This window comes from Sinocyclocheilus anshuiensis, unplaced genomic scaffold, assembly GCF_001515605.1.
Source record: "Sinocyclocheilus anshuiensis isolate Anshui unplaced genomic scaffold, SAMN03320099.WGS_v1.1 scaffold1089, whole genome shotgun sequence".
NCBI classification, from domain to species: domain Eukaryota; kingdom Metazoa; phylum Chordata; class Actinopteri; order Cypriniformes; family Cyprinidae; genus Sinocyclocheilus; species Sinocyclocheilus anshuiensis.
Genome location: NW_015555709.1, coordinates 830,010 through 854,083, shown reverse-complemented (window position 1 = coordinate 854,083; position 24,074 = coordinate 830,010). Strand labels below are relative to the sequence as shown.

General features: G+C 37.5%; 1 protein-coding gene across 1 annotated transcript in view; it reads left to right on the top strand.

The window, feature by feature from the left end:
- Positions 1–24,074, top strand: part of plxna2 (plexin A2) — a 219,066-nt gene that overhangs the window by 11,533 nt on the left and 183,459 nt on the right. The gene's annotated exons all lie outside the window — the stretch shown is intronic.

The following is a 24,074-nucleotide window of genomic DNA, read 5'->3' as shown; positions in this document are numbered from 1 at the left end:
CAATATTTAATAACAGGTTGTTAAAATCTAAAGTTGCAACTGTGTTATTTAATGAGCTAACATGAACTAAGACTTGTATTTTTTAAACAAAGATTAATAACTTCTGTAGCAAATGTAGCTATTGCTCATTGTGAATGTTAATGCATTAACTAAGGTTAACTAATGAGGTCTTATTGTAAAGTGATACCTATTGGTCTTTATAGTTCTTTTGCACTTTAATCTGTGTAAAACTTTTAACTTTATACATTTTTCGGTATTGCTTTATTGCATTTAAATGTTCAGTTATTTTTGTTATAAGAAAAAAGTTATTAAACCTGTTATACTGTATTATGACAGCACTTTTTTTTTAAAACTAAATTTCAATACCATGATAATACCGTATACCGTGATAAAAGCATTAGCAATTAATCGCAACATGAAAATTTGATACCGGCATATCCCTAGTCAAAATACAGCACTGAAAATTGGCACCAAAAATTAGTGCTCTTCAATTTATTTCTGTTCTACTTCTATGCATTCAAATTTGAATCATGCTGTTTTGCTGATGTTAATTCAAATTCAGTTCAGATTTAGAATTCATATTTTCACCAGGGCGGACAACCCTGGTGGTCATCTAGTGAGGAATCATATTTTCCATGAACGTTTCGGATAAAACAGCCTGATGAACTCTGAAAACATACAACTTTGCAGAAACGTTCTCATTACCACAAGCATTTTAGAGGCTTTTAGGTTGAATTGTTGAGTTAGTTTTTGGCAGTAACCCGAGGCGTCTTAACTGCTTGCGAACACATTCGAGATGAAGTTTCTAACCTTCAGCTGAGTTGAAGACGGCGCTCATTGCCACGGGCAAGGGTTCAGAGGTGAACTGAGCTCAACCACCCACCTCATATGCTCATTGCATTGGTCCCACATCAACTGTTTTGGAAATACTCCAGTTATGTAATGGACTTGAAAAAGGCAGAGCTGCTGTTCCTGGAGGCGATAAATATTTCATTATCTCTGCCTGTCATTATTATGCATCAGAACGAATCTGTCAATTAAAGGCTTTGTTGAAGAATTTTGTCGAAACAAGCATGCAGCAAAACAGTATGGTTTGAGAGAGCCCGAATTAAAAATGAATGTGCTTTATATTGTTTGTTTGTTTACTCATTTAGTTTCTGCCTGACAATTAACAGCTTGTAGCAGACAGCTTTCCACCCCTCCTAAACACTGTCCCTCCTTCGTTCCTCTGTTCCTCCTTTTGTTTGCTCAGTGGGGTGGAGGAAAGAAGTGTTTGTGGCTGCAAGCAAGCATATGTGTGCATGTGTACGTGTTGTTGGGTGGAGTTACGTGTGGATGTTGGTGCTGCGGTGTCGATACAACCATGCCCTCTTCTGTCAAGCTTTATCTGGCTTGTTGCATCACCTAGTGATCTTTGCAGGACTTTGGCAGATGCCCAGCGTGTCTGCATTAATGACCAGAGACACACACACCTGTCCTTCTTCGAATGAAAAGCAGGTCTCTGATTGTCTTTCCATTGATGTTGGATCAGTAAAACGAAGCCCAAGGTGTCTAAGTGTGCGGCCGTGACTGGGTTCTTCTTGTGGATTCGTGCTTCTGTCTAGCCAACTGGCCTTAGGCTTTCCACACCGAGTCAATACGCTTCAAATCATGCGGCTACTCTGCTTTGCTCTCTCTCAGAACAAAAGATCTTCACCTAGATAAGATCCTTGCAGAAACACCTCAGGATACGGCGTCCAACGACCTCATCAGTATACCATGACCTGCTATCGGCCTCAATCTCCTTGATGTTCTAACGGTGTTTAAAGGGAATCTAGTGGTGACAACAGATCATGTTTTTTGTTCATCATCGCTGGTGCATGCTGTGATAAGTGGATGAATTAAATGAATGTAGAGATCACTGTAAGCTCGGTGGTGATATACACTGTCCGACATACTGCGGGTCACAGCCTATCAATCCCCCTCGTGTCTTCAACATGTCACTCCACATTCAAATCCTTCTCTGATGCTTTCTTGTCCTCCTACGTGTAACAGTGACATTTTTCATCAGCTAAAAGTTTTGATTTGTTTTGCACTTTCTTGCGTACTTTCTCAGAGTGGGAGATCTTCCTCTGAGTCAGTGCTTCATTGTGAGGTCTTTGTGTCTCATCCTGTATGTAGGATGTAAATTACTGTGAAGCAACAATGTGGATTGAATACTATAAGGATTTTTTTCCTGGCCCTCCAGAAAGATTGATTTGTAGTTTTTTAGCAATTAATTTTTTTAATTGCTTGAAATATTTATGTAGCTATATGTATTGCATGTATTTGTTAATAGTATATACAGTATATGTATGCATTAGGGCTGTCAAAATGGCTGAAAAACTAAATTCAAAATTTTTTACTTAAATATTATCAAAATTCGAAATATATTCGAATTTAAAATGCATAATTTCAGTTAGGGTGAAGAAAGGTTTATGGCTTCTCTCCTGAGGCCAGAAGAGGGCGCATCGAGCAAAATATTACTGCACGTTTATTCAAAGCATAAGATAACATGACTGTATGTGGAAAAAAAGTGCATAATGTTTAAAATAATGTTTATAAACCAATTATAATTAAGTTGCTTAAACAGCTATAAACAAAACAGCATCATGTATGTATGCATAGTTTAATACAAAGGGTCGAAAGCCAATCACACAGAGTACATTTTTCATTTAAAATCATGAGATGCAGTGGGATGGGGAAAAACCCCCGCCATAAAGTCTCGAGATATGTTTTTTCAAAGTTGAACTTGCATTAATTTTACATGGCTTTCTAAACATATGGCTCTTTTGTGCGAGACACGAGTGTAACGGTGATAGATGTCCCTCTAGAAAATGCGTGAAATATGCGTTCTGTGTGAACGGCTTGGTTTCAGTTTTGACGTAAACAAGATCTTCTCCGCATTGATGTTCTCTTTTCCCGCAATATTTATAATTAACAACGCAGCAGCGCCGCATCTAGTGGCTTCAACTGGATAGGCTAACAAAAACATTATAATGCAACAACACTTACATCGTCATCGCATCTCGTGCGCCACTGATAAGGCTGCCTCCTTAATGCACACCTAAAACTCGAATGCAGCGTTTTTGCATTCGAATGTGGATTTTTATTTTAAATTCAACAAATATTCGAAATTCAAATTTTATTTTGACAGCCCTACTATGCATATATGTAATTTGAAAGCAATACTTGGCAAAGATACATTAAATTGATCAAAAATAAGAAATGTTGCTTGAGCATCAAAATCAGCATATTAGAATGATTTCTGAAGGATCATGTGACACTGAAGACTGAAGTAATGAAAGTTCAGCTTTGCCATCACATGCATGAATTCCATTTAAAAAAAAATGTTTAATATATAAATGAAAATAAATTAATTAATGCAACTTTGGTGAGCATATGAAACTTCTTTCAAAAACATTAAACATTCTTACTGACCCTCAATTTTATTTTTAACTACATTTGTTTACTAAAATTAAGCAACAAGCTGAATTTTTTTCATTATAAGTAAATATATCCATATAATCATAAACCGTTTTGCTAGAAAATGATGGCATGCTGATTGTAGTTTTCTCTGGATTCTCTGGATGCTTTTCAATTTCAACACAACCTCATCTGTGTTACTCATGTAGATATCATTATTTTGGATATTATATCAGAATTTTATTTTGGATATTATATATCAGAACTGATAGCTATAAGGTTGCTGGTCTGGCTTCCTTAAGAATGAGCCATCTTCACTATTGTGTAATTTAGCAAGTCACCTAATACCAGTTACTCCGGGGGAATTGTCTGTGTAAGAAATTCTTGGTGCGGTTTATAATGACGAAATGAGAAAGTTGTTCAAATTCCTCAGCCCTTTTCACAAGGTAATAAGTGATAGTTATAGTAGCTGGGCTCTGGTTACTTCTATGTTTTTTAAAAGTTAGTGGTGACTCTTTGACTGACAGTATCCGTTGGCAGTACAAAATATGACTGAATCGGGAAACAAGAAAGAAGGAATGTGAATAAGACCTCTCTGATTGTTCCTGGTGAAAGTGAGTCAGACTGGAAGAGGAAGGGAGCAAAAAGGAAATGGGCATTATATTAGTTGTGCTGAGGGGAAGTTTGACGGACAGGGCACGGCATTGGCGTGACCGTTCTCACAGGACGGAAGAAGTGGCTTACTGTTTCATATGCCGGTCACCAAGTATGACTGGCACACTTCCATGGTAAGGTCAGGCAAGATAAGTCACCTTCTCTGGAGAGACGACCTAGTCAGAAACTCAAGTATATTCTTGCACTAAAAGTAATTTCCGATTCTAAACCCAAATTATTTCTGTCAACACCTGGTATAAAAAAGCAAGGATCAGCAATTTTACTTCCTTACCTCCTTCCCTGATTAATGTAGCTTGACGTTAGCAATCACATCCTTGGTTTTTGAATGCATTGCTCATGTTCTAACATTGACCTGTTTTGTTTTGACTGATGTAGTTTCAAACATCATGTACCTTTAACCTCCACCCTCTACTGCACATCAGAAGCTAGATTCCATGGGTGAAGTTCCTGCTCTGTTTTTGCGTTTGCTAATGACTCACAAATCTGTAAGCCTCTGGTCTCCATGAAGTAACTTGTTAAATCCTGGTTGGATGTATTAGCTGTCCACTGACTCACATAGCCTGCAACAGTATAGGTTTCAAGGAAGAAGTCCATTCAGAATCTCCATTGAGGATTCCATTTGGAATTGAGTTGAGAATGCCTTTTAAGTTCCTATTTGAATTCGAATTGAATTTAAATGAAGGTAGCAAACATGCTGTTGGTTCAATTTAAATGAGTGAATTCAAAGAAATTGCTGTAACTATTAATTTTTAACAAGAAAAGTTTATCAAAACAATCTTTGAGTATTGGCTTGACAAAGCCAAGAAGTTACAGATAGATGAAAGGATGGATAGAATCAGAATCAGAATCAGAATTAGCTTTATTCCCCAGGTGTGCAAACACACAAGGAATTTGTTGTGTTTTTTTAAGGTGCTCCTGACAAACTGCCATCATTTCGAGGCAGTTGATACGTAGGCATCGCTTGTGGGTCGACCAGGAACCGTATGCCGGGTTGCCCTCGTACAGAGCACCCCAGCCTGAGCCGGAGGCATCCGTCGTTACCACCTTCCTTCTGGAGGTCGTTCCCAACTGTACGCCTGACTGATACAGGCAAGAATTTTGTGTATGAATGTGGAACAGTAGATTTATGTACAGATTTGTGCATTATTTACTCTATATACAGTTGTATAAATAAAGAGATATGCATATGTATTTACATAATACTTGAGAAAGAGGCAATAATTAAGGATGTAGAATGAATTAAGGATAGATAGTAGGCTTGCTGCGATAGATGGTGTTTTCGGTTATACCGGTGTTAAGCCGCAACACCGGTTACGTCATTTGTCTACCTGTCACTGCCCCCCACCGTAGTTTTGATTTTTTTATAGTAACAAAAATAATTTAGCCTAGTTCAGTTAGAGGACAGACACTTTTAAAAACTAAACGCTCAATGCAGCGTGCCGAACCGTGCGCGAACGACAGTGCACCACGGAGCAGGAGTCAGATTTTATTTATCACGTGAGGAAAGTGAGTCGAGCTGACTGACAAGAGTGAGGTGAGAAAGACAAGATGATGGCAGAAGATTGTTTAGAAAGGAAATGCAAAGGCGCCTGTTTTATATTGCCAGTATTTTTTTAAACATTCGTTTCTTATTTATTTGGTTCCACAGTGTTTGCTGATTACTTTATTTAAACTTTGTGTATTTTATTTATTTTATTTTACATCAAGGTGTATATGCCGTGCCTCCAAGCTTTCTTATTCGTTTTGCTAATAAACGTTCTATGTTTCTTATTTATTTGGTTCCACAGTGTTTACTGATTTTCAGTTTTATATATATTAAATTAAATTTTGTGAAGCCTAAGTAATTTGTTATTTTATTAGGCATATATTTTATTCGTTTTGTTAATAAAAGTTATGAGTTTGACGTTGTTGCTTGAATTGAATCAACGCCGCATTTGCCGCTAATTTGAAAGTGAAAGTAAAACGCGCACGGCACTTTTACAAGCCATTTAAAAGCTAAGAAAAGAGGGAAACTCAAACGAACTAACACCCCCCTCCCACCCCAACGGTGATACCGGTATTACCGGTGTTGTCACACGTCGATTAACCGGTGGGAAAATTTCCTCACCGTTACAACCTTAATAGATAGATGGATATGTGGATGGATGGGTGGATGGATGGATGGATAGACGGATAGACAGAGAGAAATGGATAAGTGGATGGATGGATGGATAGAGAGTGAGAGAAAGAGAGATAGATGGATATGTGGATGGGTAGAGAGATATGGATGGATATACAGTATAGCTGGATGGATGAAGAGAGAGATACATAGATAGATAGATAGATAGATAGATAGATAGATAGATGGATGAACGGATGGGTGCACAGCTATTGTGGACCAGGGTGAAAGAGCATTTAATTTCCCAGAATGCATTGCCATTCAGTAAATTCTTTTTCCTGTCATTCCAATTCATCTTCAACTTCAGCTATGTAAATCGGTCTGCAGTATCTCTGTTTGAACTTGGTGTGATTGGCAGGGATGGCACATCATACATAAATCATTGCATATTTGCAAAAGTTTCTGGTCCCATTTAGTGTCAGATACTTCTCTATTTCCATCTCTTTCTGTATTTCTCTCTCTCTCTCTCTCTTTTCTCTTATTTCCTCAAATAGCTTTGGGTTCAGGCACTCTCTCTTGCCCAGCTGAAACAGATGCTAATTTGAATCATCATTCACACACAGATTAGTCTTTGATCAAACGTAATGCCCAAGGAGTGTCTGTTGCATTTGAGAGGAGAAAAAAAACACCCTTTCATCTGTTCCGAATCGACTCTGCGAGGGAAAGATTCAGAGGCGCAGATGAGCGAAAGAAGCATTTTAGATGGCTGTAGCCATTCAGGTTTGAGACCATGACCAATGCGGATTGTCCAGAAATGGTGCCTGAACCGCTTACAAACAGCATGACCCTGAGGCTCACACCTCAATACTAGTCCCAAAGGATTTTTGTGTGTTGCATATAGTCTACTTAGTCAGTAGTATAATTCTATTACTATTCTGTTCACATGTGGGGCTGGGTCTAGGAAGTCCCTGCTCTGAATTTCAATGCCTGCTCTTCTGATGTATTTCTGTGTTTGAGCATGTGATGCTGCCAGTATGTATGTTTCATTAACATATGTTCATTCATGTAGAGCTATGGTGAGGTTATTCCTATAGAACAAAATAAGAGTTGATAAAATAACAAACTTTTTCTCTTATTAGTTTTAGTTTAGTTTTATATTTTTCAGACTATTCTAGTTTTTTTATTTATTTAAATAATTACTTAACATTTTAGGTTGTATAAATTGCCTAAAATTATTAAATACTCTATTTGTTTATATATTTGTTTGTTTATACGTGTTTTTATGCATTTTTCTCAAACAGTTTTCATGTTATGATTACTAGTTTTAGTTTAGTTTTAGATTTTTCAAACTATTTTCGTTTTTTATTTATTTAACACTTTCGGTTGTGTAAATTACCTTTAAATAAATACAATCTATTTATTATTTATCTTGTGTATGTATATGCTTGTTTCTGTATACATTTATTTATTCATTTATTTATGTATATACTTGTTTTGTTTTCATTTTATGATTAGTGGATTTAGTAGAGTTGTAGGTTTTGAGTTGTCTAGTTTTATGTATTTATTTTAATCTATAGGCTACATCTAGCCATTTAACTATTTATTTAATTTATTATTAAAGCTTTATTTCGTTATTTTAGAACTGTCAAAGTTTGTGCAGGTATCAGGTAACTGGTATCAATTAAAGTTTTAATAGATCTGATTTGTAAAAGCTTTAGAATATAGTTTTAAAGTTTATAATAAACCATGTATCAAAAAACTAAAGCTAAAATTCAATTAATTATTTTAATTATTTTTCATGAAAATATTTTAGTTTTAGTTCAGTTGCAATTTTTCTCAGTTATGTTCAATTTTATTATTATTCCACAGTTATGTTTTTGTTTTATGTATTTGTTCACAGAAGTAAAACTAGGTGGTACTATGTGGTGATAAAAGCGTCTGTTTAATGACTAAATGTAAAAGTACAATACAATAGCATTCATGTAGTTCTTCAAACAGTAAAGCATTGGGCTAGCAGCATCAAGGTCATGGGCTTGATTCTCAGGGAATGCATGGACTGATACTGTAAAATTCCCCCAACCCCCAACCACGAGTCACCCCCCACTCTGTCCAAGATGCTCACATAGAAAGAAGCACAGGAAGAGAGGAATTGCTAATAAAAGATAAGAGAGAGTGGATGAGATGGAAGCTAGCAACTCCTTTTTGGCACTTAGCGTGATGGGCAATGCCTTTGAAACCAAGGGCATGAAATCAAAGTCCCATGGCTTTAGCCTTTTAGCATCTCTCCCTGCTCTTTTCTGGGCATCAGTACTGGCTTCCTCTCCTCCATTGTTCAGCGCCGTGCCTATTCATGTTTCATCTGGTGCATTTGTTATAAAGCCTGATCTCTCACACCTGGCCTGGTGTGCTAGATTCATGCCTCAGTGGAAAAAGTGCTTTGGTGTTAGTATCGTGACACAAAATTCTTCATCCGTTGTTGTAGGTCAGTGTGACATTCACTACTCTCCGCAGCTCCTCTGCAGCTCGATTTTCAGTTTCACATTTGTGAAGAATGGAATATCAGCATGGTTCTCCGCTGCCCTCAGTGGGCACACCAAAGAATGGCTGAGAGAATTGACTTGTGTTTTTTTTTAAATGTCAAATTCGTCTTTTTGGGATTTAGTGGCCTATGAAAGTTGCAGTCTGCATATTAAATGTTAATTTGTCTTGAAACTCTGACATTGAATGGGTCTTGCTGGTAGTCTGTGCAAAAGGAAGTGACCTTCCAAGGGTTACATGATGCCAGAGTTCACGAGGTGTTTGGCCTACAGGAAGCAGGCTTCTTATTTTCCACTTCACACTCCTTCCTCTGGGCATTGAACTCTGAGCGGTCTGGAGAGCAGTGACTCAGCATTTCCGCTGGCTAGATACCATGGTTGTCAGGGTTCAGGATGAATAAGCTGGCACTTCCAAGCGCTCAAAATATTACTGACCTTTCCCTTTCTCTCAGGCCGGAAGATGGACATGCTCCTTGTGCTGTTGGCAGCAGACCACTTTTTGCCTCACCAGCTATGAAGCTGTCAAGTATTAGAACTTGATTTGGCCAATCACTAATTACTTTTAGAAATAGTTTGGACACCTCAATCATGCATACGGGCAGAAGACATCCCTATTTACCAGCAGTTCTAAATTAATTTAAAAAAAAATGGATGGAGCCTCATTGAGGTCCCATATCTGGAACTGAACGATGTAGGGCTTTAAAGATTTGAAGATTCCAAAAGAAAAGTTTATTGCGAACTAGAATCTATAATCTTATTGTGATATAATTACTTCTTGAGTTATAGGCGCGCAAACTTTGGAAAAAGAATATTTATGGCACTCAGTTGTTTTGACAGAAGGAAACAAAATACGGTTCTAGTTTCAACATTATTTGTTCTTCAGACATTAATCTTTAAAAGGAAACGAGTGTCATATTTATGCAAAGTGGAGTAATTTAGGAGTAATAATAATTAAATCTAATAAAATAATATGATCTAGTAAAAACTAGTTTAAAAACTGATTTAATCATGGGGGCTGCCATTTTTAGATCACATAACCAGCAAAACAGCTATATTGACTAGCACATGATCAATTTATTTTCTCAGTTATGTTAGTGTTTTTTCAGTTAAGTCAAATGTTTTCATTTAGTTTTTTGTTAGTGATAATAAAAACTGGTTGCTGGGGTGTTCTCTCTTAAAAGAGCCAGATAATAAAAACTGTTTTATTCTACATGGAGAGGGTCTCCTCACAGTGGCTGCCATGTTTAGATCACATGACCAGCTGAACTGCTATATCGTCAAGCGCATCTCAAACAAAACAATACTGAGTGCACTAATATCTGGCCATTTTTCATCTTCTCCCTTTTTGCTATTGTATCTTAAGATTTTTGATATGCATTTATTTATATGTAGCCTCTTAGCATTTGAAATTAATAAAAAGTAATTGATTATATAAATGTGGGCAGACCTTAACACTATTATGTCATTTCCAAATGACACGTTTTTGAAGCTTAGTTGCTATTAGGAGTTTTGTTGGACTGAGCTACATCTATTTTAAAATCCCGTTTTCCATTAAATGGGAAAACCCGCCTGGATGAAATAACAATAGCCGTTAAATGCAACGAGTAAGATTCATATACAACCCGATGGTTGCTCAGACAGCGCATTTTCCTTCCGATCCGGTAGCTTTTGACCTACTTCTGTCGCCATGTGGTACTTAACCAATCCACTAATTGCTTTCATTTATTCATACCCATGTGAAGTTTGGCCGTCCCAGTCATCTGCCCGTCATCTGAATGAATTCATTCGGAGCAACAGCGTTTCTGTCTCTGCAGCCAACCTAAAAGCGATCACATCAGGCTGGGCTTCACGGTGTACATCCTCGGAAAGGATGTCTGTCTGAAGGGCAAGAGGAAAAGGATATATATTTAGAGAGATAAAGCCACGCCAGACACTCTCAGTGCTTCTGTAAAAGGCCTGTAAGTCTTCACTAGCTAATACAGGCAGTGCTGTTCCCTTATTGCCGCGATGCAGGCAGATATTAAGCTAAGTAACAAGCTGCCGACTTGATTCGTTCAGTTTTTATCACCCCTGATGAAATTATGGCCTTTGTTGTGGAAACTGGTTGCTGGAAGAGTACAAGAGGATGACGGAGAGAGAGCAATAGCACTTTGGAGAAGCTCAGGCCTTGTCTAATGTAATAGACTGAAGAAATGGGCCCTGTATGTGCTAAATGAGATTTTAAGGTGTCTGTGTGCTGGATGGTAACCGTAAAGCAGAGAAATAGAATCTTGGACGCATTTAACACTTCTTCGGTGTGTATCAAGATAAAGTGGATGAGATGGCAGAGAGAAAAGGTATCTGTCCACTCATTGCAAAGCCTCTCAATCTCTCTGCCTCAAAATTACGTGCTTATTGTAGCTCGCGGCACGAGTGGCGTTTCACTTACGTTTGATTGCATTTGCGGTAGCGTTAACACTCTATGAGCTCTGGGAGAGATCGGCTCTTAAATCACAGCAGCTTCATTTCTTGGTGTAACACAGCAAGCGTGTGGAGAGGGCCTGGAGCAGACTGGTGTATTAAATCCATATAAATGCATAAATAAATGGTAAACAAGCAGCTGGACTCTTATGGTGTGACCCTGTATTACAGTCGCTCTCTCAGCAGGGCTAATAATGCCTTAGTTTCGATCAATATAGATTTGAGCTCTGTTTACTGATGAATAGCTCAGCAATGTGTTTATGATGTATTTTGTGCCTGTTTCACAGATGTAGTTGTCATGCAGAAACTCTTAATTACTTGTAAATGTGAACAAATAAGAGGTGAATGGGCATAAGTTCAAACATCGCCTATAAAAATAAATGTTGAGGCTGTAATCTGTAAGCTTGATCACATTTATTTTTAATCTTGCACCCCTGAGTGCTGTAGTTTGCAATCTTTGGCACAGGAAAAACTAGATTTTATGCATTGTGATGAGATCTTTTTTCCCTCAGCCATCATTGTTATAAATATGTTTAAGGGCCAATCTAAAGAAAACATTTTGAGGTCTTATTTCACTTCAAAATCAAAAGAAAGAAAAAAAGATGAAAAAATAGAGACTGTTTTAGGATCATTAGCATTTTTTGGCATTATGGTATTTTTATGATGATTATGCTAATCCCCTTCCCCCCAATTCTCTGTGTATATATGTATGTGTGTGTGTGTGTGTATATATTAGGGGTGTAACGATACGTGTATTCGTATTGAACCATTCGGTACGCATTACAAACCGAACGATTCGTTGGATTAATCCTATTAGCATACATTTGGAAAATAAAAGAGCTTAAAGTGTGTGAAATATAATGTTCTCAGACAGTGTCCCCATGCTCAACAAGGCAGCCCAAACGACATAACCGGCAAAGTGCTGTCTGCCCCGTGATAACCTCCTCTTGCTGGGTTGTGTCGAAAGACGATGATCTTATCGACGATAGCAGAGATATTGTCAAAAACATCAATTATTGGCAATATTAAGAGGATTTGGCATTTCCAATTAATGTAGGCCCGTTACATTCTTATTTTATTAGGCCTATTATTATTGTGAAGTTACTTTTATTATTAAATTAAAATTACAATTAATTTGCCCCGCAATAATTACCGCATAACTGACATGCTGCGAGGACAAGATTAGGCTATTTACTTCTCAATTAAAATGTTTTTAAAAAGGTTTTTTAAAACAGGTATATCATACAATGAATTATAGTTGGTTGCTGGAAGAGTACAAGAGGATGACGGAGAGAGAGCAATAGCACTTTGGAGAAGCTCAGGCCTTGTCTAATGTAATAGACTGAAGAAATGGGCCCTGTATGTGCTAAATGAGATTTTAAGGTGTCTGTGTGCTGGATGGTAACCGTAAAGCAGAGAAATAGAATCTTGGACGCATTTAACACTTCTTCGGTGTGTATCAAGATAAAGTGGATGAGATGGCAGAGAGAAAAGGTATCTGTCCACTCATTGCAAAGCCTCTCAATCTCTCTGCCTCAAAATTACGTGCTTATTGTAGCTCGCGGCACGAGTGGCGTTTCACTTACGTTTGATTGCATTTGCGGTAGCGTTAACACTCTATGAGCTCTGGGAGAGATCGGCTCTTAAATCACAGCAGCTTCATTTCTTGGTGTAACACAGCAAGCGTGTGGAGAGGGCCTGGAGCAGACTGGTGTATTAAATCCATATAAATGCATAAATAAATGGTAAACAAGCAGCTGGACTCTTATGGTGTGACCCTGTATTACAGTCGCTCTCTCAGCAGGGCTAATAATGCCTTAGTTTCGATCAATATAGATTTGAGCTCTGTTTACTGATGAATAGCTCAGCAATGTGTTTATGATGTATTTTGTGCCTGTTTCACAGATGTAGTTGTCATGCAGAAACTCTTAATTACTTGTAAATGTGAACAAATAAGAGGTGAATGGGCATAAGTTCAAACATCGCCTATAAAAATAAATGTTGAGGCTGTAATCTGTAAGCTTGATCACATTTATTTTTAATCTTGCACCCCTGAGTGCTGTAGTTTGCAATCTTTGGCACAGGAAAAACTAGATTTTATGCATTGTGATGAGATCTTTTTTCCCTCAGCCATCATTGTTATAAATATGTTTAAGGGCCAATCTAAAGAAAACATTTTGAGGTCTTATTTCACTTCAAAATCAAAAGAAAGAAAAAAAGATGAAAAAATAGAGACTGTTTTAGGATCATTAGCATTTTTTGGCATTATGGTATTTTTATGATGATTATGCTAATCCCCTTCCCCCCAATTCTCTGTGTATATATGTATGTGTGTGTGTGTGTGTATATATTAGGGGTGTAACGATACGTGTATTCGTATTGAACCATTCGGTACGCATTACAAACCGAACGATTCGTTGGATTAATCCTATTAGCATACATTTGGAAAATAAAAGAGCTTAAAGTGTGTGAAATATAATGTTCTCAGACAGTGTCCCCATGCTCAACAAGGCAGCCCAAACGACATAACCGGCAAAGTGCTGTCTGCCCCGTGATAACCTCCTCTTGCTGGGTTGTGTCGAAAGACGATGATCTTATCGACGATAGCAGAGATATTGTCAAAAACATCAATTATTGGCAATATTAAGAGGATTTGGCATTTCCAATTAATGTAGGCCTGTTACATTCTTATTTTTATAAGGCCTATTATTATTATGAAGTTACTTTTATTATTAAATTAAAATTACAATTAATTTGCCCCGCAATAATTACCGCATAACTGACATGCTGCGAGGACAAGATTAGGCTATTTACTTCTCAATTAAAATGTTTTTAAAAAGGTTTTTTAAAACAGGTATATCATACAATGAATTATAGTCCTATAATTAAAATATTAACACTGAAGTCATCAATAAAATCAATGAAATAAAAAGCTTTTATTTCAAGCACCGACTTTCAAAAACAACCTGTTTAACACGAAATACGTTTCTTTTTTTTTTTCACTATGTACAGGCCACAAGAGAAATATTAAGGGAATAAATGAAGACAGCTATACCGTTATCAGCATATGTTGAAGTAGATTCGTCTCTCGTCATCTCTGAGAGAATATGCGGCATCAGATGCCGAAAGCGCCATCATTCTGTATTTACTTTCACTTTCTGCATAGTGAATTGACTGAGATTAAGACGTTGACCGGCATAACTCTTGCGCAAAGTTTGCACGTGTGCAAACGTGTGCTTGTGTGATATCCATTGGCTCGACTTCATGGTTTAAAACAGAAATATTTCCAACATTGTGGCGTAACCAATTTACCCCCCCCATCGAAAACGTACCGAACCATGACACCAATGTGTCGTATCGAACCGATCCGTGAATTTTGTGAACCGTTACACCCCTAATATATATATATACATTTCATGCTTTTTTTTGGGCTTGGTTTGATTCCTGCTTATCACAAAGGCAGTTAAATACGATTATGATGTAAAAATACAATTTAAATAAATAAATATATAATACATTTATTAAATAAATAAATAACAATAAATATAATTATGATATAATTAATAAATAAATAAATAAATAAATCTTATTTCCGTTTCCACCACTGAATAAAAAAAATTACAAATTGCACTTTATCTCACAATTCTTTCACAAAATCTCACTTTTTTTTCTTTCACAGTTGCGAGTTTACATATCACAATTCTGACTTTTTCTCAGAATTGCATGATGCAAGTTATAAAGTCAGAATAAATAAATAAAAATAAATATAATTATTATATAATAAATAAATAAATAAATATAATTTATTCTTATTTCCATTTCCGCCACTGAATAAAAAAATGTAAAAACTGCACTTTATCTCAGAATTCTGACTTTTTTTTCTTTCGCAGTTGCGAGTTTACATATCACAATTCTGAATTTTTCTCAGAATTGCATGATGCAAGTTATAAAGTCCGAATTGCGAGATATAAACTTGCAATTCTGAGAAATAAAGTCGCAATTCTGAGAAATTAAAGGTTTTTCCCCACAATTCTGACTTTATTTCTTGCAATTTAGTTTATATCATGCAATTCTGAGAAAAAAGTCAGAATTGCGAGTTTATATCTCACAATTATTCTTTTTTTCAGAATTGAGAGTTTATCTCTCACAATTCTGACTTTATAACTCGCAATTGTGAGTTTATATCTCACAATTCTGAGAAAAAAAGTCAGAACTGCAAGTTTCTTCCACGAGAATGAGATTTTGGTCTTAAAGAAAAGGAAGGCCTTTTTAGAACAGGGGCAAAAGACTCCTTTTGATTTTGGGTTAAAATATGGCCTTGACCTGTTTTTGATGGGATTCAATAATAAAGCCATACCCTGCATTGTTCACAATAGGGCTGCACGATAAATCGCATGCGATATTTAATGCTGCTCAATGTGAAAGCCCGCAGGTGATGGAGATTTACCGCTGATTACAGAACCGGCTTTACTGATAAGATGCGCGTTAAATATCGCATGCGATTTATCGTGCAGCCCTAGTTCACAACCTTGTTTTTTGTGCAGTCAAACCTTCCCATGACCCACACACTGGTTCGTCGATTGACTTGTGTGATTTAAAGAGTGTCCCTGACTTACTGAGCCAGGATAAGAAGCGACTATCATGGGGGTTCATTGGCATATCTCCATGCCTGTACTTCCTGTGCGATAAATCAGCTGATATGCCGTGGATGCGGCTGGGTGGATGGACATTGACTGAGAGACATCAGTGGGCTGCTGGATCGAGAGCGCTGGTAAGAGATAGCGCCCCCCAGCTCTCTGTTTATTAATAAACGCTGCTCAGTGACAGCATATACTCAACAGAGAGGATGTTCTTTACGCCTGGGGAGAGCGTGACGGATGATCCGGCCAGTGCGGACTGCCATCACACTGCATACAGTTGTCATTCCCTGTGTAGACAGTAAAGCATTTCAATGTGGCTTCCTAACATTCCATGCCTGAGCACAGAAAGCAATACACAGTAACGGCTCCATAAGACTATAATTAACAGAGAGATTTACGACACCAAAGCAGTTATTTCAGCAGCATTTACATGATTTATTCAAGTGCTCGACAACAATGATGGCGTAAAATACATCAACTGCTGCAAATCTGTCCCTGTCTGTACCGTAAACTTCTGTAGTTAATGGTCCCACGCATGTATTAGTGGTCAGGAAGTACATTGTGGTTTTGCATAGACTGGAGGAGTCTGTAATATTTCTGAATGACATTTTAAATGCCATCTGCTGTCCTTATTGTTTGTTAAGCTACGTGGCAGTGAGTTATCGCAAAAAGGATTATGAAAGAGTATACTTTAGCTCCGCTGTCGCAGATTAACCTGGAACATTGTGGCCCCCTTTACTACTGGCCATTATGGGATGCGCTACTGCACAGGAACTGCATTAATTGGATTGGCATCTGATTGATTAGACAATAGTGAATGAAGCAGAGTTGGTAAAATGGACGCTGGTCTACTACCTGTCATTGGACTCCATAACTGAAACCTCTTCTTGTACCTGTGTTGATTATGTTGAACCTTCAGTTCCAAGGTTGTGGGTTGGACAGTGGTTTGAATCTAGGCTGGAGTGGATAGATAGATAGATAGATAGATAGATTATTATTATTATCATTATTATTACTTACAAAGGTGTATTATGTTACATTAATTTTATGGGCAAATAAATAAATAAATATTGTATCATCATTATTATTATTATTATTATTATTATTACTTACAAATGTGTATTATGTTACATTAATTTTATGGGCAAATAAATAAATAAATATTGTATCATCATTATTATTATTATTATTATTATTATTACTTACAAATGTGTATTATGATACATTAATTTTATGGGCAAATAAATAAATAAATATTGTATCATCATTATTATTATTATTACTTACAAAGGTGTATTATGTTACATTAATTTTATGGGCAAATAAATAAATATTGTGTCATTATTATTATTATTATTATTATTATTATTATTTACAAAGGTCTATTCCATTTCATTAATTTATGAGCAAATAAATAAATAAATAAATAATACTATTACTACTACTACTACTAATAATAATAATAATACTTATTATTATTATTATTATTTATAAAGGTCTATTTTTTCATAAAGTTTATGGGCAAATAAATAAATAATTAATTCAATAACTAAAAATGTTGTTGTATAAATAAATAAATAAATGTGGTAATAATACAAATACTACTTCTAATAATAATAATAATAATAATTACATGGCACTCTACCAGTTAATTCATGCCCATTTATTTATTTGTTGAATAGTTACAAATAAGCTGGATAATGGCATCACTTGACTGCTACTAACTGAAGACTGTCACATTTGCTTGAAATGCACACAAACACACACACACACACACACACACAAGTGTCATCTTCTGCGTGTGGCGTCCCTGTCGCCCTGCCGTCACTGCGGGATGAGTGTGTGTTTAAACCTCGCCGGTGCTAGCTGTGCCTCCCGCTGTGTGTGGAGTAGCCAGGTGGTAGCTCTGAGTGGCTGTGCATACAGTCACTGTGTAATTAGCACGCTGGATCCCGTTGGCGAGCTCTTATTTGAAACAGTGGGAGCAGAATGGAGTGGATTATTCTGACAGGTGCCCTCTCATTTCCCTGAATATCTTATGTAATGCGTCGGATTTGAGAGCCACGCATCACTGCGGCAGATTGAAGTAATGTTATGCAGTTCAGTCATCTCCATAACATTGCTGTCCGTTTATTTATGCCGTCTTTTTCCACAAACATTGTAAATCATCCTCACTTCCTCTTTCTCTATCTCACTGACTTTCTTTTTTTCAGTTCTCCATGCCAGGCCGTGTAAATCTGCCCCAGATAATAGTCTATGTGTGGGTGCCAGTTTTTGGAGTTGTGACTGCTGTTGTAACGGGTTGTTGCCCAGGTGGAGTAATGAATAGCTGGGCCTCTGCTGCCTCTCCCTCTCTCTTGGGTGCCAGAGCCTCATACGGCCCCATCTCCCTGCCAGCCAAAACCCAGAGACACACAAAGCTGAGGAACTCCTTCAGGAGAAATCCACTCCGTGGCATAATCCACATGAAGGTTAAATTCGTTCTTCGACTTCTTTGAGTCTGTTCTGAGGATTTGATCAGATTTCATTATGCTTTCTAAATAGGAGATAAGTAGGGGTTATTTGTGTTAAGCAGCCAGCTTCAGTGGCGTTTGAGAATGATTTAGGCTGATTATTAGATAGCGGCTCTGTTTCGCTGTGCTGCGATCTGATTGGCTGTGGGTTCAGATGTGATTTAGCTCATTGGCTAAATCTGTGGCTGACTTTTGGCAGTGTGAGGCTTTGGTTTAGCACTGACCCCAGTCTGGGGTGTTAGGATGTGGGCCTGAGAGAGCTTAAGTTCCCTTCTCACAGCTGGGAGCGCTGCTGTTTACGTAATCCAGCACCCGGCAAATCTCTGTCGTCCTCCTTTCTGCTGCAGGACACCTAATACTGCTCTCGCTCTGTCCTAACACCCGCGACTTGACCCTGGAATGTGAGAGATGGATAAGAAGGGGCAAGTAACAGTTGGATAGAGAGACTTTGATTGTAGTGATTTAAAAAGAATTTCAGGGCAAATATATTTTTGAAGATTAGAGATTATTTTGGAGAGATCAGAGACCAATGCTGTTACAGTAGTTTATAACGTACTAAACCCCCATTATGCTTTGTTCATTATTAATACAATATGATGTTGAATCAGCAATGACACTACCTCCATAAAAGTTAAAGGATGTTAAAGCTGAAATTTTTTGTATTTATTGATTTATTTATTTGTTTGTTTTAGAATTGATATTTGATGTTTTTTCTTGTATTATTTCTTTTTAATTCTTTGCATTCTTTGTTTAACATTTTTCTTTTTTGATGTTATATTTGTGTTTTATTTATTTGTATATTTAATTATACATTATTTATTAATTTATTTATTATTTATGTTTGTTTTAATTAAATTGTAATAATTATTTTAAATTCTATTTTATAGTAATTTTTGTTTCTTTTTCATTCATTCATACTTATTTTATTTATTTGTTTATTTGAGTTAAACAGGGCTTGTGAACTTTTGATTCATAGACTGTTTTTGTTGTGTTGTGTTCAGTTTTGTTGAAAAACTTGCATCAGCCATCCTGCAAATAAACAACTTCTGATGGAAACAATTGAGCTGAAAGAAGAAAATTCTGAACAGACAGCAGCAGATTTCACTCGCTCTTTCAAGTGCAACTCTTCGCCGTAATGTTGACTTTCAAAACTCGCAGTCTGAAAAGCGTACACTGAGCTTCCTGATTGATAAACGAGTCTTGCGTCAATCAGAGCGCTTAATTAAATTCAAAACCGCAAAGCCGAGGGAGGTAGATCTGAATCCCGTGGCCTCTGGTGACATTTTCCGTTTGTGTCTTGTGTCTTTCCGAGGGCTCCCCGTCTCCCACTGCCGCCCTTTACAATTCAGATTTATGGAAATAAGCCTTAATAGAAACCTGTGCCAAGCTTGACAGACAGCTCTGATGAGAAGTGCTTCCTGTGTGTGTGTGTGTGTGTGTGTGTGTGTGTGTGTGTAAATCCTTAAGCAGATTGCCAGTCGTGGTAATAGGTGTAAGGCCCAGACACTGTTCGTGTGTAAAGAAGTGTGTGATTTCGAACAAGCTCCTGTTTGTGTGCACGTCTGTATTTGTTAGCCGAGGAGGTGGCGACTGTGGGAGGGAGAACAAAATGCATTAGAATAACAATAATATTATAATCTCCCCTCAGCGGAGACTGTGTTGGGAGCAAAAGAGGGAGTTTATTTTCACAGAGTGGAAGTGTGGAGAATGCGGGGATGTTGCAGCAGGTTGCGGGTGAAAGGCAGAGATTAGATCCGCACACCCTTGTTTGTATTCGGGGATAAGAGCGCCTGCTGACGGCTGCTAATTCTGATGTCATGTTGACATGTCTTTTTCTGTGGGAAATCACAATGTGTGAGGGATTTAATAGACTTTGATATGCTTCAGTCAGACTGTATCACTCAGTGTCCTGGTGAGAGACAGACTGAGATAATAGTGGGGAAACTGGTCTCTAAAAAGTTGCCTGAGGATCGAATTGTCTAGCATGCATATTGTGTAGCTGACCGCACAGTACAAAAGTTCAACACTAGAGTCGTGCTAATTAGGACTGTGCCTTTTAGTGGTTTTGACATTTGCATAATGAATACACAGTTTACTAATGGGCATCCTGATGCAATTCCTCCCTTAAAATTGGTCTGGTGGTTTTTAAATACTGACCAGTTAGAATGAGACCTAGGCTTCCTCTACTTTTTGAGTTGATATGGTAATAAGAAGCTGGCTGATTGGCCAGCTAAATGTGACATCATTGATTTAAAGCCTTTTAGCCTCTTAAAGTCAACATGATACAGGATTTACAACCAATTTTGCTTCAGTAATATGACATTTTTACTATTTAACAAGATACTTATCATGTGTGCACACCAAAAGCGAACTTAATTATTCGCGTGAGTAGATTACATAGTCAATGCAAAGATGCGCAGAGTGATGCAAATGATGCGAATTGTGTGATGTGATTGCCGCGAATGCGTGATGTATGCCTCAATCACGTCTTCCGCGCAAGTTGAAAAATTTCAGCTCGAGCGGAAAATCGCGCAAGCCAATCAGCGAAGAGCTTATTGACATGTCCGGTTTGACACGTCCAGTTGAATCTGAAAATGGAGGAGAGCATTACTCAATGTTTTTATTCATGAGCGACACGAAAAACATCCCGTGATTAATCTAGAGAAAAAAAAAACTACTGTAATCCACAAGGAATGGATTTCATAGTCAAAAGTGTTTTTTTGTTTATTTACTTTTCAAATAAATAAATACATTTTATTTGTGTTTTTGTTTTGTGTATTGGTTTGTTTTGTTGTGTTTTATGTTATGTGTTTTATTTTATTTCATTTTGTTGTGTTTTATTTAGGTTTATATTATTTTAGTTTTGTTTATTGTTTTATTTTATTTTGTTTGATAGTTGGAGGGGACAGCTGAAAAGGAGAGTTACTTCAGAGGCCAAGCAAGTATTTACATTTGGATAAAAGATTGCAAAATATAACTTTTATAACCTCATAATAACTTCATAATAACATGCACCAACAAATCGTTCACAATAAGACCAGAAACATCTATTTAGAAAATAAATAGTGTCCATTTTTATTTCATGTTGACTTTGAGTAAAAGTAAATAAATACATTTGCTGTTTGCTTTTTTGCTAGTAATTTTGCAATTTGCACTCAAAGTCTTGTTTTTTCCAACACCCGGCCAATAGTTCCGTGGAAGAAGAATACAAAAGTGCCTGAGTAGGCGAGAGAAGACCAACAGGAAGCCATGTGGTCAGTGAGAGTGTAATCTGTCCCTACTTCACACTGTGTCATTTCCCTATGGGGGAATGGATGCGCTCGGTAGTGGGAGCTGGCACAGAGGGAGAAGCAGCCATTACTGCCGCAGCCAGAGCTCCCGCAGAGACAAAAGAAATTATAAATATCACTACACTGCCACGACACCCTGCTCTCACAAAGCCTCTCATTATCACCACCAGAGAATGTCAGGGAAGAAATAAAGACTAATGGACTAACCTCTCCTACTAATCGTTTTTTAGACGCACTCCCACAAAGTGCTGCTTCCCTCAAGGAAAATTAGACTTTCTATTTTTAACCTGCTAAAAAATGGCAACAGAGATAAGACTCTTCGCTGCCAAGTGATCGGCCTTTTCAAATGCAGCAACTTTTCAAACTTCGGTTTCTTTTTCTGCTTGATTTTGTCTGCTTAAATAACTTTCATTTCTGTGCCCGTATGACTATTGGTATTTATTTAACCATTTAGATTACATGCTCAAAGATTAGTTGTTATTAGGAATGATGGATTAATCCCAGGCATGAAATTCCAAAGTGTCGTTTTTTTCCTATTGCACAACAATTAATAGGATTTTCCGCCATAACGGGATTGTGGTTTAGGTTCTTTATCTGAAGCAGTACGATAGCTTTAAATATGAATTTAAAAGATCAAACAACTTTGGTTCTATTGTTAAGTAGCTTATAAAAGGAGGGAAAATATGTCACGGCACACGGGGAGGCGGGAGGGTGTTCTTTGCACTCGTATCCATAGCTTGAGCCCTTGAGCCGGGCTCTCTATACAGAGATCAGCCCTCAGAGCTTAAAATTACCCTTCTGTCCATTGAAACTGTTCACCTGTGCTTTGAATTGTGGGTAGAGTCTGCAGTGAATCACAACATATGCTCTATGCCAATGCTAATATAAAGTATGGCTCGTACTTCCAGAGATTAGGAAGCTACCGCAATGTCCCTGGCAGGAATCTGATCATTATATTAGCACATACTCTATAGATGAGAGAACTACACAGAGTTAGTCAAGGCCACTGTGTGTTTATACAGCACTAACATGCGGTTTGTTTTGCCTTAGTGTTCATTAAGGAAAACAACAGTTTTCCTGTACAATAATCACAGCCTCAGCGCTGACTGGAATGCAGCGGTTTTCCTGTTCATTCAGTCTGTACGCTCACATTTAGCCCCGCATTGAAATCCAAGGCCGTGTATTCGGATATAACGCACTAGAAAATTCCATGACCCCCTTTTTGGAGCTTTATCCAGTCGGATACCGCAGTGTAAAATATACCAATGTGGTCTGAAAAATCAGCTCTGTGCCTGTGCACATTTCAGCAGAGGAATATTTTAGAAGCATAGCCTTGAATTCGCCGTGGTTCACGATTAGATTAGTGGTGCTAAGTTTGGATCCCATCTGAACAGCATTGTATCCCGGAGGTCAGTTTAATGTAAATGTGATGAGAGGATTATAACCCAGGGATGGATTTTCACATGATAAAACGACACTCGGTGGAACCATGTGCTGATGCTCAGTCAGATGGAACTGAAATAACAGTCAGGGGCTCGGTGGAGTACTAGTGATGGGTTCTTCGTTAGAAATCAAGTGCTTTAAATACAAATTGTACCTGCGGTAAAGTATACTGGATTTCCAAATTGTGGTAAGCTCTGTGCTGTTTTTTGGGGGAAAATCTGCCAAACATGGTAAAATGTAAAAAAAATTTATATATTAATTATTATTGCATTTAATGTAATTTATATTTTGTTTTTAATATTTTAATTAAATTATTAAAATAGTATTCCCTAGAGTGCAGTAACTGTCTTTTTATGGGACTTACTAATGCAGGTGCAACTCTGCTACAAATCAAACCAGAGACGGAGGCAGGACATTGGAATAAAAGCAGTCTCTTGTGGTTGTGAGGTCATAATGGATATGCTAATGAGGCAACTGTTACCTTTCCATTGGTGCACTGTACGGTTGTGAATCACTGTCATGGTGAAATACAGCTCTTGCCAAAATGCCCGGGCTGTTGTCTTCACAATACAGATGCCTGTTCTGACAAACCTATCTAAATCGCGCCATTATTGCTATAGGCTCTGGTGTGACGAACCCGTGATTCACAGGTGCAAACATTGACATGGTAATCTCTTCAGAGAGCCAAGTGTAAAGGACTGACTTCAAACAATAAAAGGAAGCTAAGAGGCGAATCAGTCTCATCTATTCAATTCTTTGGCCAGGCTGCATAATAAGCAGTGTCCTGTCAGGCGTTGCAGAAAAGAGGGGAAAAAACACAAAGCATAATAAACAAAGCCCCTATTACTTCTGTTCCTGAACTTTGAACAGTCGTTATTTACACCATTCGGTTCCCTCTTCAGTGCAGCTGTCGCTACGACATAAAAGAGAGAAGCGCACTCGCTCCGAGCCAGCAGTCAGCAGGGAACAGATGA